We start from the raw sequence: 13,113 nt of genomic DNA, 5'->3' as shown, positions 1-13,113 counted from the left end.
CTGAATGAAGTGACAGGTTGAAGAGGACCCCAGTAGACACCATGGCCTCAAGAACTAGGACCGAAGACGTCTGACTTATGACCTAGGAAAGCAAACGAGGCTTGTCACAGAAGGCGGTCAAGATTGCGTGCGAGTTGCTTCGTGTAACGTCAGCCCGGGCGAGGTTTTTTACATTTACATTTGAGCCATTTAGCAGATTAAAGGAGACAGGAGGTACGGTGGGGAAGGGAGAGAATTGAGACAGAGACAAGGACAAGGAGAGAGAAACAGCAGGTGATGGAGAGGGAAGAAGAAAAGAAAGAGAGAGAGAGAAAAAAAAAAGAAAGAAAAACACTAAGGACTACTCTGAAAGTAGAGAGAAAAAATGTACAATCCCAGCTAACAATTCTAGGGAGAGAGAACGATTTTGTAATGTCACCCGTAAAGTTCCCCTAATGTTTGAGTGTCCAGTTTTCCGTTAGTTAGGGGAACATTCTATCTACACCGAACAAAAATATAAACTCAACATCTAAAGTGTTGGTCCCATGTTTCATGAGCTGAAATAAAAAATCCCAGGAATGTTCCATACGCACAAAAAGCTTTTTTCTCTCAAGTTTTACGCACACATTTGTTTACATCCCTGTTAGTGAGCATTTCTACTTTGTCAAGATAATCAATCCACCTCACAGGTGTGGCATATCAAGAAGCTGATTAAACAGCATAATCATTAAACAGGTGCCCCTTGTGCTGGGGACATTAATAGGCCACTCTAAAATGTGCAGTTTTGCCACACAACACAATGCCACAGATATCTCAAGTTTTGAGGGAGCGTGCAATTGGTATGCTGACTGCAGTAATGTCCAAAGGGGTTTGCCAGATAATTGAATTTCTCTGCCATAAGCAGCCTACAACGTCGTTTTAGATCATTTGGCAGTACGTCCAACCGGCCTCACAACCCCAGACCACGTGTATGGCGTCGTGTGGGCGAGCGGTTTTCTGATGTGAACGTTGTGAACAGAGTGCCGCATGGTGGCAGTGGGATGATGGCATGGGCAGGCATAAGCTACGGACAATGAACACAATTGCATTTTATCGATGGAAATTTGAATGCACAGAAATACCGTGACGATATCCTGAAGCCCATTGAAAGGTCAATTTTTTTTAAGGTATCTGTGACCAACAGATGCATATCTGTATTCCCAGTCATGTGAAATCCATAGATTAGGGCCTAATTTATTTATTTCAATTGACTGATTCCCTTATATGAACTGTAACTCAGTAAAATCTATGAAATTGTTGCATGTTGCGTTTATATATTTTTTCAGTATATAGAACAGTTGCCATGTTCTCAGAATATAAGATATTAATGTTGTAGACATGTTTCAAGAGAACGTTGCAAGAACATTCCTCTGTCCAGTTTTCTGAGGGTTAGGAGAATATTCCATCAATGTCCCGCCAAACATGGTTGCCATGTTCTCAGATCGTAAGATATTAATGTTCTAGACACGTTTCATGGGAACATTTCTCTGTATCATTTGTTAGGACAATGCCTGCTGGTCCCAAAGAAATGCACCCCCCACCCACATTCTATATTTTTTATTACATATCACACCTTGTTACTGTTGCCAAGCCCATCAAGGCCCTGATTGGTGAAACAGATCCATTCACAACTCTTTTTGTCTGTTGGCAAGTTCAGGGACACACAGACATTGCTTTTAACTTACATATTGGACACACTTTGACATAACATTGTGCATGTTCATTTATACAGTAATTATTATTCAACATGTCCTCACTGGGATTTGAACTCAGCCTCTTGGTTCACGGCTTTCAGATCTTGCTGCTATGACCACCATGTCGGTGTCAGTTATCAATTAATTATTTAAACAATTTAAGGGATTTCTATGTAGTTGTCAAATGTTGGTGGGGCATATTTACCTGTATTAATGATACTCCTGAATCACTATGATAAATATTTTTCTTGAGTGTCGTTTTAAGAAATCTGAGATTTACTTCAAAGTGCATTCACCCTATTGCTTACACCTATCAAGTTGTTTCAGATCTACACAAATTCCTAGGGAGGAGGGGTTAGGGTTTCTTCTGGACAGGGTGTAACTATGCTGGCCCAATAACACATGCCCCAGAGCAGTGTTTCCCAACCCTGGTCCTTGAGTACCCCCAACAGTACACATTTTTATTTTAGCCCTGGACAAGCATACCTGATTCAACTTCTCAACTAATCATCAAGCCCTCAATGAGCTGAATGACGTGTGTTTGTCCTGGGCTACAACATAAATGTGTACTGTTGGGGATACTCGAGGACCAGGGTTGGGAAACACTGCCCTAGAGATATCCCTTATTGGGACAGTGTTTAGGATGTTTATCATTAGTGCTGGTGGCCTGGGTTCAAGACCCGCTAGGAGAGTCACCCTACTCTCATGTTCTTAGCAATATATGTTAATTTCATTTTTTGGCAACAGTTACAGCACACCTATCTGATATAGGGCGGCAGGTAGCTTAGTGGTTAAGAACGTTGTGCCAGTGCCCGAAAGGTCACTAGTTCTAATCCCCGAGCCGACTTGGTGAAAAATCTGTCGATGTGCCCTTGAGCAAGGCACTTAACCCTAATTGCTCCTGTAAGTCACTCTGGATAAGAGCGTCTGCTAAATGACTTAAAATGTAAAATATCATTCAAATTAGTTTCTCATTGAACGATGGGAATTGGTAGAATTCTGGACAGCTGAGCATCTCAAAGAGAACTCTCTATCATTTTTTTTTCATACACACCACATACATTAATATTTTATTGATCATAGTGATTCAGGAATATAATTGAAACAGGTAAATATGGCCTAAAAATATTGGACAACTACACAGAAAGCCCTTAAATTGCTGAAATAAGTAATTAAAATAAATGATGAAATAATAAAGAATAGTCAGATTAACTGATACCTGACACGGACATGGTGGCGTAGCAGGAAGATCGGAGTACCGTGAACCAAGAGGTTGTGAGCTCAAATCCCAAGTGAGGAAATGTTGAATAATAATTACTGTATAAATGAACATGCACAATGTTATGTCAAAGTGTGTCCAATATGTATGTTAAAAGCACGTTTCGTCTGAATATCCCTTGCCAACAGACAAAGACCTATGAATGGATCAGTGGTTAACCAATCAGGGCCTTGATTGGCTCGGCAACAGTAACAAGACGTGATGTGTAATGACATTTTGTTGGGACACAATATTGGGGGAATATTAACCTTTTCTGGCGTGAGTTCCAAATATCTCTAACAGTCCCCCCTGCGTGAACAGTTGGAAATGAGGTGTGTTCTGCCTCCTCATTAATTCACATAGAAGTAGACAATTTTACTGTGGCAGGCAATTTACGTTTCAGGCATGCTATGCTAATGTAAGGCGAGGAATAGCTAGATGAGCCAGACAAACTTCTCTCTTTGATGAGAGCCCAAGCACTCCCATGTTTCCCCAGATGAAGTATGCAGACATTTGTGCATCTCCAGTCAGAACAGAACTTGCATTAACTTTTTCCCCCTGGCGCATTTTCCGGGTGGCACTCACAATGCCTTCATTGTTGTTTTCCTTACTAATGTGTGCGTTCCTATCAAAGTAAATACCTTATTACTTTATCGTAATAGTTTATGTATATCGTGTTATGTTGTTTCTACTGTAGGACACTGTATGTATGTTTGTATGTATGTACAGTGCATTAGGAAAGTACTCAGACCCCTTCACTTTTTCCACATTTTGTAATGTTACAGCCTTATTCTAAAATGGATGAAATAGTTTTTCCCCTCATCAATCTACAAACAATACCCCATAATGACGAAGCAAAAACAGGTTTGTAGAAATGTTTGCATATTTTTTTTTTTTTTTAATACCGCATTAACATAAGTGTTAAGACCCTTTACTCAGTACTTTGTTGAAGCACCTTTGGCAGCGATTACAGCAACAAGTCTTCTTCAGTATGACGCTACAAGCTTCGCACACCTGTATTTGGGGAGTTTCTTCAATTTTTATCTTTAGATCCTCTCTGTCAGGTTGGATGGGGATCGTCGCTGCACAGCTATTTTCAGGTCTCTCCAGAGATGTTCGATCGGTTTCAAGTCCGGGCTCTGACTGGGCCACTCAAGGACATTCAGAGACTTGTCACGAAGCAACTCCTGCGTTGTCTTGGCTGTGTGCTTAGGGTCGTTGTCCTGTTGAAAGGTGAACCTTTGCCCCAGTCTGAGGTCCCGAACGCTCTGGAGCAGGTTTTCATCAAGGATCTCTCTGTACTTTGCGCCGTTCGATCCTGACTAGTTTCCCAGTCCCTGCCACTGAAAATCATCCCCACAGCATGATGCTGCCACCACCATGCTTCACCGTAGGGATGGTGCAAGGTTTCCTCCACACGTGACGCTTGGCATTCAGGCCAAAGAGTTCAATCTTGGTTTCATCAGACCAGAGAATCTTGTTTCTCATGGTCTGAGAGTCCTTTAGGTGCCTTTTGGCAAACTCCAAGCATGCTGTCATGTGCCTTTTACTGAGGAGTGGCTTCTGTCTGGCCAATCTATCATAAAGGCCTGATGAGATGGTTGTCCTTGTACTCCCATCTCCACAGAGATACTCTGGAGCTCTGTCAGAGTGACCATTGGGTTCTTGATCACCTACCTACCAAGGCCCTTCTCCCCCGATTGCTCAGTTTGGCTGGGCGGCCAGCTCGAGAAAGAGTCTTGGTGGTTTCAAACTTCTTCCATTTAAGAATGATGGAGGCCACTGGGTTCTTGGGGACCTTCAATGCTGCAGAAATGTTTTGGTACCATTCCCCAGATCTCTGCCTCGACACAATCCTGTCTACGGACAATTCCTTCAACCTCATGGCTTGGTGTTTGCTCTGACATGCATTGTCAACTGTGGGACCTTATATAGACAGGTGTGTGCCTTTCCAAATAATGTCCAATCAATTGAATTTACCACAGATGGACTCCAATGAAGTTGTAGAAACATCTCAAGGATGCTCAATGGACACAGGATGCACCTCAGCTCAATTTCGAGTCTCATATCAAAGGGTCTGAATACTTTTGTAAATAAGGTATTTCTGTTTTTTGTTTTTAATACATTTGCAAAACATTCTAAAAACCTGTTTTTCCTTTGTCATTATGGGGTATTTTGTGTAGATTGATGAGGGAAAAAAACAATTAAATCAATTTTAGAATAAGGCTGACTAATGCAGCTGGTTAAGTACATTAACGTAGGAGGTTAAGAGAGTGAGGTTAAGGTTAGGAAAAGGGTTAAGGTTAGGCTTAGCTACAATGCTACATTTGTCAACAACTGTTGTCCCCAACGTGACCACTAGATAGAGCTGTTCTAGGCCAAGCTACTCCATCTAGCCACAACAGAAGAAACGTAAACAAACCATCTGTGGCGACAAATCACCAGTATCATAACACCGGCCACATCAATAAATCACTATCAGAAAATGGTTTGTGTGGTAATCATTTCTTTATTTACTGTTTTATTCACATGTTTTCCAGTACTGGTGACAAATCATGCATTCCGATTCTTGCATAGATTGTAATGGACACATATGATGTGTATAAAGTACTTTTTTGAAGGTTGTATTGATTATGATGAGCTAATGCTACGCTATTTGCTGGCTATGTGTGGAGACATGTTCGTTGATATCATTCTAGGTGTCACCAGAGAGGAAGAGGTGAAGCGAGGGGTTTCACTATCTCCAAAATCTGTCCAAAATAAGCCCAATGCGTTTCTATGGGCTTATTTTGGACCTAAGCTTGTCACCTGTCTTCCCGTCTTTGGGACAACGTTAGGGTGGAGACATGAGCAATCTCGTCATTATATACAGATCCCTGCTGTTACGTAAACGTCTGTCAGACCAAAGATGTTATAGCAAAATTAGGTGAAGAGATGGTTGACTCGAAAACTTCCGGAAGAGAATGATGGGAAGTGAATGATATAGACGACACACCCCCTTCATCATTCATACTGCAAACAGACCCAACTCGTCTTGTCACCTCGTCTTATCTTCGGTTGACATGGAAAAACAAACATGGCGTGCGCAAACTCTACCCACCGTGGGATTACTTTAGACTTTTAGAAAATATTTTGATCACTGGTGAGCTCACCCGTCATGTGATAAATTGTAAATAGTAATTGCTATTAGCTAATTCATATTATGGTTTATGTCAGCCGAGAGTTAGCTAAATATGACCGCTTGTGTTAGCCCACTCTTTCCTTAGACTAATGTTCCCTACATTTTCTGATTTGGATGATAATTGTGTTATGTTGTCGCTACTTCTGTGAATGTCTGAACATTGCAATCCAAAAATAAAGAGCTCACATTGAGGACATAAAGTTGTAAAGACTGTGTTTGTGCAAAATGTTTCCGTAAAAAATCAGTGTGGCCAGCTCAAAGGCTTGTTCTCAAATGTTTTATTTTATTTTATTTATTTCACCTTTATTTAACCAGGTAAGCCAGTTGAGAACAAGTTCTCATTTACAACTGCGACCTGGCCAAGATAAAGCAAAGCAGTGTGATAAAAACAACAACACAGAGTTACATATGGGGTAAAACAAAACATAAAGTCAAAAATACCACAGAAAAAATATGTCTAGAAACTAGACGTTCTAATGAAGTGTTCTAATCACACCGGTTTGAGCGTACGCTGCAGGGACCACTGTAGAATGATCAAACCCGTGTGTTCGCAAAACATCAAAAGTTAAATATCTTATGTTCTGAGAACATGGTAACCATGTTCTGTGTATGTTTGGTGGGACGTTGATCGAATATTCCCCTAACCCCTCAGAAAACTGGACACATGAATGTTCTTGCAACGTTCTCATTTAACGTGTCTAGAATATTAATATCTTATATACTGAGAACATGGCAACCATGTTCTGTGTACTGTATGTTTGGTGGGATGTTGATAGAATATTCTCCTAACCCACAGGAAACTGAACACATGAATGTTCTTGCAACGTTCCCATGAAACATGTCTAGGATATTAACATCTTAAGTTCTGAGAACATGTTAACCATGTTCTCAGGGAATGGTCTCTGGGAAACATTCCTTACACATAACGGGAACATTCCTAAGAACATGTTAGTTAATGACCTAATGAGACTCTTAAGGGAACGTTCTCTAAAGTTGTGGGAACATTTGTTGTTAGCTGGGATGATGCGATTCTTATCGATACATGCTTCCCAACATAAACAGACATCAAAATGTACACACTGATAGAGACCCCAAACTTATGCGCTACTGTAATCAGAACCTCTCCCCATAATGCCAATCCCATTGCCACAGAGTTAAATTGTATATTAGCAAACTGTATTAGCATGTTAGCCCAGGCCATAACCAGTGAGAGGCAGTGGCATAGCATCCCCACGGCCCAGGGCCCCTCACTCGTCTGGGGCAGGCCTGGAGCGACAAGGCCCCTGACAGCTACCACATGGTTTCAGCCTCTGGTTATCCACGACTCAGACTGGTTATCCACGACTCAGAGGAGAAGTGAGGGGTGTTCAGCCTGACACAGGCAACATGCCGCATGCTAACCCTCTAACCTGGCGTGAGCTTGACAGTATGAATGGTAAGAGAAGAGAGACCGGGGAGGGGGAGGGGGTGTAATATGGTGTGACGCTCCACACTCTACTGCCTGCATCAATGTGTGTGTGTGTGTGTGTGTGCGTGTGCATGTGCGTGTGTGTGAGAGAGTGAGAGAGAGAGTCTGTTTGTGTGTTAGGTATTTGGGTGTCAGTGTGTGAGAGAGAGAAAGAGAGAGAGAAAGAGTGTGTGTGTGTGTTGTGGGGTAAGGGAAAGGGAGAAGCACATTTGAATGAGAGACGTGCTTCGGCGCCCGTTCAGCAGTTTTTGGTAATGGCACATCTCGTCGGGAAGGATCAGTGGACCGCTGGACTAGGGTGATTATGCCATGGCAGAGGGCTGTTTTAGCATATATCGCTGCTATTTCTGGAATTCTGTGATCTCTTTCTCCCTCTTTCTTAATTATCTTGCACTCTCCCTCTTTCATCTTCTTCTCTGTCTCTCTCTCTTTGCTGTCTTTCCATCTTACTGTCTATTCCTCTCCATATCAGTCTCTCTCACTCTCTCTTCCTGTCTTTTCCTTTCCAACACTCTCTCTCTCTTTTACTCTTTCTCTCTGTTTTACTCTCTCGCTCTCTCCCTCTCCATCTCAGTCTCATGTCGAGGTCAACTTATGAAACCTCTGTGCCCACTGCGATTGCCGGTGAGATAGTGTGGGAGTGAGGAAACCCAGAAGGTCAAACAGGTCTGCATTAGGGGGATAGAGAGGGCACAAGGCGGGTGGCCAGAGGAGACACAGGGGCAGAACCTTGGTGGCAGGGCCATAGGCGGTGGGGGGTTAACTCAACAACTAAACTTTGAGGTGAGTGCACAGGGCATGGCTGATTTAAATGGTGAATAATTGTCCTTTTGAGTTCATTAGCACTAGCGCAGCCACTCCAGAGGGAGAGAGTATGAACCACATTGTGCGCCTCCTCCGCTACTCTTGCCTCAGGCTAGAGGCTGCTTGGCAGTCTGACCGACTCCAGCAGCCAGTGCTGGTTAAAGATTAGTGATGGAGTAAGGAAGGAAGGGAGGAGGAAGGCAAGGATGGATAGGGTGGGTAAGACTGTAGAGAATTAATGAGAGAGAGAGAGAGAGAGAGAGAGAGAGAGAGAGAGAGAGAGAGAGAGAGAGAGAGAGAGAGAGAGAGAGAGAGAGAGAATTAGGGAATGAGAGAGTGAGATAGAACAAGAGGGAGTAGAGGAGGAAAGGACGAGGCATGGAGAAAGGTAGAGATAGAGAGTTTTTGTATTAGGCTAAGAGAGACAAGTAGAGCCAGACAGGCAGAGAGAAAAAAGATGGTGAGGGAAATGTAAAAGCAGGTGAGGCGATGAAAAGAAAAACAAAGAGACTGTGGAGAAGAAGGATGTAAACCGGAGGAGAAAAGACAGGATAGCAAGGAAGAGGGTCGAGTTACACGGCGGGAGTAAAAGTTGCAAGAATAGAGTGCAAGAGAGATGAAGAGATGTGCTTCACCCCCCAAAAAAACAATTCTCCAAACCACATTACGAAACAAGCAGCAAAACAATAATGTCCCACATAGAGCTTTGCCCCAATGGCCAAACTACTCTCCTTTTCCCTTAAATGGTAAGAAAACAAACCCCTGTCCCCATGTGGATGACCCTATCATAACCCTATCCCATTGTTTCCATACTGTCTTGGGGAATAAACCTCTTCCTTTGCGCCATGTCGCCCGACCCCTTCTGAACATAACAGTAATCAGAGGTAATCACACCCAACAAACATGTGAGACTGGGAGGCAAAAATAAGATGATCTGTATCTTTAATGGAATAAAAGATCACCTTATTTTTGCCTCCCGGTGTCAAATTTGTTATTCAAATCATGCCCGTTGAGATGGCATTAACTGTGAAGCACTGTGCCACATACTCATTGTACTCACATCCAAGCCTTGAAGTTCGAAATAATGCTGTTTCCCTTCAGTCAGTCAATTTCAGCACAACATACTATGTGGAGTCGCACTCTCGCGACTTCGGTTGAAGGATCTACAATCACGCCTGACAAGGCCAATGAAATTTGCGTCTCGCTCGAAGCCCTGCCTTCCACAGGTGATAAGCATGAGCCTCAGATGCATTCCTTCAATTATTCCGCTCTTTACCTCGGTGTGAACAGGAACGATTCACACTCTTAAAACAAACAACTGGAAAACGTTGCATCTCCCTTAGTGGTAGAGCGTGCTCACCCCTGGACAATGTGTGCTAAACAATTATATTGAACAAAAATATAAACGCAACATGTAAAGTGTTAGTCCCATTTTTCATGAGCTGAAATAAAAGATCCCAGAAAACTGTCAGACGCACAAAAAGCGTATTTCTCTAAAATGTTGTGCATAAAATTGTTTACATTCATGTTAGTGAGGATTTATCATTTGCCAAGATAATCCATCCACCTGACAGGTGTGGCATCTCAAGAAGCTGATTAAACAGCATGATCATTACACAGGTGCACCTTGTGCTGGGGACAATAAAAGGCCACTCTAAAATGTGCAGTTTTGTCACACAACACAATGCCACAGATATCTCAAGTTTTGAGGGAGCGTGCAATTGGCATGCTGACTGCAGGAATGTCCATCATAGCTGTTGCCAGAATATTTCATGTTAATTTCTCTCCCATGTCATTTTAGAGACCACGTGTAACCACGCCAGCCAAGGACCTCCACATCCGGCTTCTTCACCTGTGGGATCATCTGAGGAGGGGGGGGGGGGGTGCTGAGGAGTATTTCTGTCTGTAATAAAGCCATTTTGTGGGGAAAGACTCATTCTAATTGGCGCCCCTGCCCAGTCATGTGAAATCCATAGATTAGGGCCTAATTTATTTATTTCAGTTTACTGATTTCCTTCTACTGTCACTCAGTTGTTTCATGTTACGTTTATATTTTTGTTCAGTGTAAATATTCTTCAATTTACTAGAGCAATGAGTAAGATGGCTAAGAAAGTGACTGAAACGACAATGGCTATGCAGGGTTCGGTGGTTGAGATCATGCCCCGAGTCATGCGGTTATACAGTGATGGAAAAAAGTATTTGATCCCCTGCTGATATTGTATGTTTGCCCACTGACAAAGAAATTATCATTCTATAATTTTAATGGTAGGTTTATTTGAACAGTGAGAGACAGAATAACAACAAAATAATCCAGAAAAACGCATGTCAAAAATGTTATAAATTGATTAGCATTTAATGAGGGAAATAAGTATTTGACCCCCTCTCAATCAGAAAGATTTCTGGCTCCCAGGTGTCTTTTATACAGGTAACGAGCTGAGATTAGGAGCACACTTTTAAAGGGAGTGCTCCTAATCTCAGTTTGTTACCTGTATAAAAGACACCTGTCCACAGAAGCAATCAATCAATCAGATTCCAAACTCTCCACCATGGCCAAGACCAAAGAGCTCTCCAAGGATGTCAGGGACAAGATTGTAGACCTACACAAGGCTGGAATGGGCTACAAGACCATCGCCAAGCAGCTTGGTGAGAAGGTGACAACAGTTGGTGCGATTATTCGCAAATGGAAGAAACACAAAATAACTGTCAATCTCCCTCGGCCTGGGGCTCCATGCAAGATCTCACCTCGTGGAGTTGCAATGATCATGAGAACGGTGAGGAATCAGCCCAGAACTACAAGGGAGGATCTTGTCAATGATCTCAAGGCAGCTGGGACCATAGTCACCAAGAAAACAATTGGTAACACACTATGCCGTGAAGGACTGAAATCCTGCAGCACCCACAAGGTCCCCCTGCTCAAGAAAGCACAGATACAGGCCCGTCTGAAGTTTGCCAATGAACATCTGAATGACTCAGAGGAGAACTGGGTGAAAGTGTTGTGGTCAGATGGGACCAAAATCGAGCTCTTTGCCATCAACTCAACTCGCTGTGTTTGGAGGAGGAGGAATGCTGCCTATGACCCCAAGAACACCATCCCCACCGTCAAACATGGAGGTGGAAACATTATGCTTTGGGGGTGTTTTTCTGCTAAGGGGACAGGACAACCTCACCGCATCAAAGGGACGATGGACGGGGCCATGTACCGTCAAATCTTGGGTGAGAACCTCCTTCCCTCAGCCAGGGCATTGAAAATGGGTCGTGGATGGGTATTCCAGCATGACAATGACCCAAAACACACGGCCAAGGCAACAAAGGAGTGGCTCAAGAAGAAGCACATTAAGGTCCTGGAGTGGCCTAACCAGTCTCCAGACCTTAATCCCATACAAAATCTGTGGAGGGAGTTGCCAAACGTCAGCCTCGAAACCTTAATGACTTGGAGAAGATCTGCAAAGAGGAGTGGAACAAAATCCCTCCTGAGATGTGTGCAAACCTGGTGGCCAACTACAAGAAACGTCTGACCTCTGTGATTGCCATCAAGGGTTTTGCCACCAAGTACTAAGTCGTGTTTTCCAGAGGGGTCAAATACTTATTTCCCTCATTAAAATGCAAATCAATTTATAACATTTTTGACATGCGTTTTTCTGGATTCTTTTGTTGTTATTCTGTCTCTCACTGTTCAAATAAACCTACCATTAAAATTATAGACTGATCATGTCTTTGTCAGTGGGCAAACGTACAAAATCAGCAGGGGATCAAATACTTTTTTCCCTCACTGTAGTATTTCTCTGAAAGATTCTCACAATTTATGTGTAGTTTGTCTCGGCTTGGAACACGCTCCGGCGGCCCTTGTTCGAACCAGTCAGTGTGCGCATTGCCACGTACTGCGGGCAAACTCCCTGGAAAGACATGTACCATGAATGAATCCGAGCCTCACGCTTATCACCTGTGGAAGGCAGGGTTTCCAGCAAGGCGCGGATTTCATTGGCCTTGTCAGTCTGATTGTAGATCCTTCAACCGAAGTCGCGAGAGTGCGACTCCCCATACTATGTTGTACCTTGTTTCCCTCCTTCTGGCAACAGTAGTTGTAGTCATAACGTTACGGTTTCTTCCCTCCCTGGTAGTTAATTGATAGATAACAATTGAATTGATAAGATTACTGATTGGCCAGAGATTCTACCCATGTCTGAATCAGTTCCTAATCGAGGAAAAAATGTGTGAATTCCCAGTATAGGCTGGATGACATTGTTTCGCTTCTTTAAATATGCCATTTAGCAGAACATTTTATCCAAAATGACTTACAGTAGTGCAAACATTTTCCATTTCATGGGTGGCCCCAGCGGGAAATTAACCCAAAATCCTGATGTCCCAAGCGCAATGCTATACTAGCTGAACCACATAAGACCCCATCATGGTCCAAATCAAGGGTCCCTTGTCCAAAGAATGAGCCAACATACTCTATACTGTTATGGTATCCTTTATGTGATCAGGAGACTAGGTGAAAATGCAGCATACAATATGGTACGGTTCTTTAGAAACAATGTAACATGCTAATTAATTTTGTTTGGTGGATGGAGCATTTTATGAGGTTCTTTTGACAGTGATCCGTTTTGTTGCAGTTGTTCTATTGAGCGACAACTCATTCGGCGGAATGTTGATCGAGATTGCAAGCGATTGACTCGAGTTCTGCCTTAGC

At 42.9% G+C, this 13,113-nt stretch overlaps 1 protein-coding gene across 1 annotated transcript in view; it reads right to left on the bottom strand.

Moving 5' to 3' along the window:
- Nucleotides 1–13,113, bottom strand: part of LOC311145544 (MAM domain-containing glycosylphosphatidylinositol anchor protein 1-like) — a gene marked incomplete at its 3' end in the record, with an annotated part of 411,583 nt that overhangs the window by 322,542 nt on the left and 75,928 nt on the right. The window lies entirely within an intron of this gene.

Source organism: Coregonus lavaretus (assembly GCF_964263955.1).
Source record: "Coregonus lavaretus genome assembly, chromosome: 18".
Taxonomy (NCBI): Eukaryota; Metazoa; Chordata; class Actinopteri; order Salmoniformes; family Salmonidae; genus Coregonus; species Coregonus lavaretus.
Note: the sequence above shows the minus strand (reverse complement) of the source record. Positions and strands in the feature narration are given on the sequence as shown.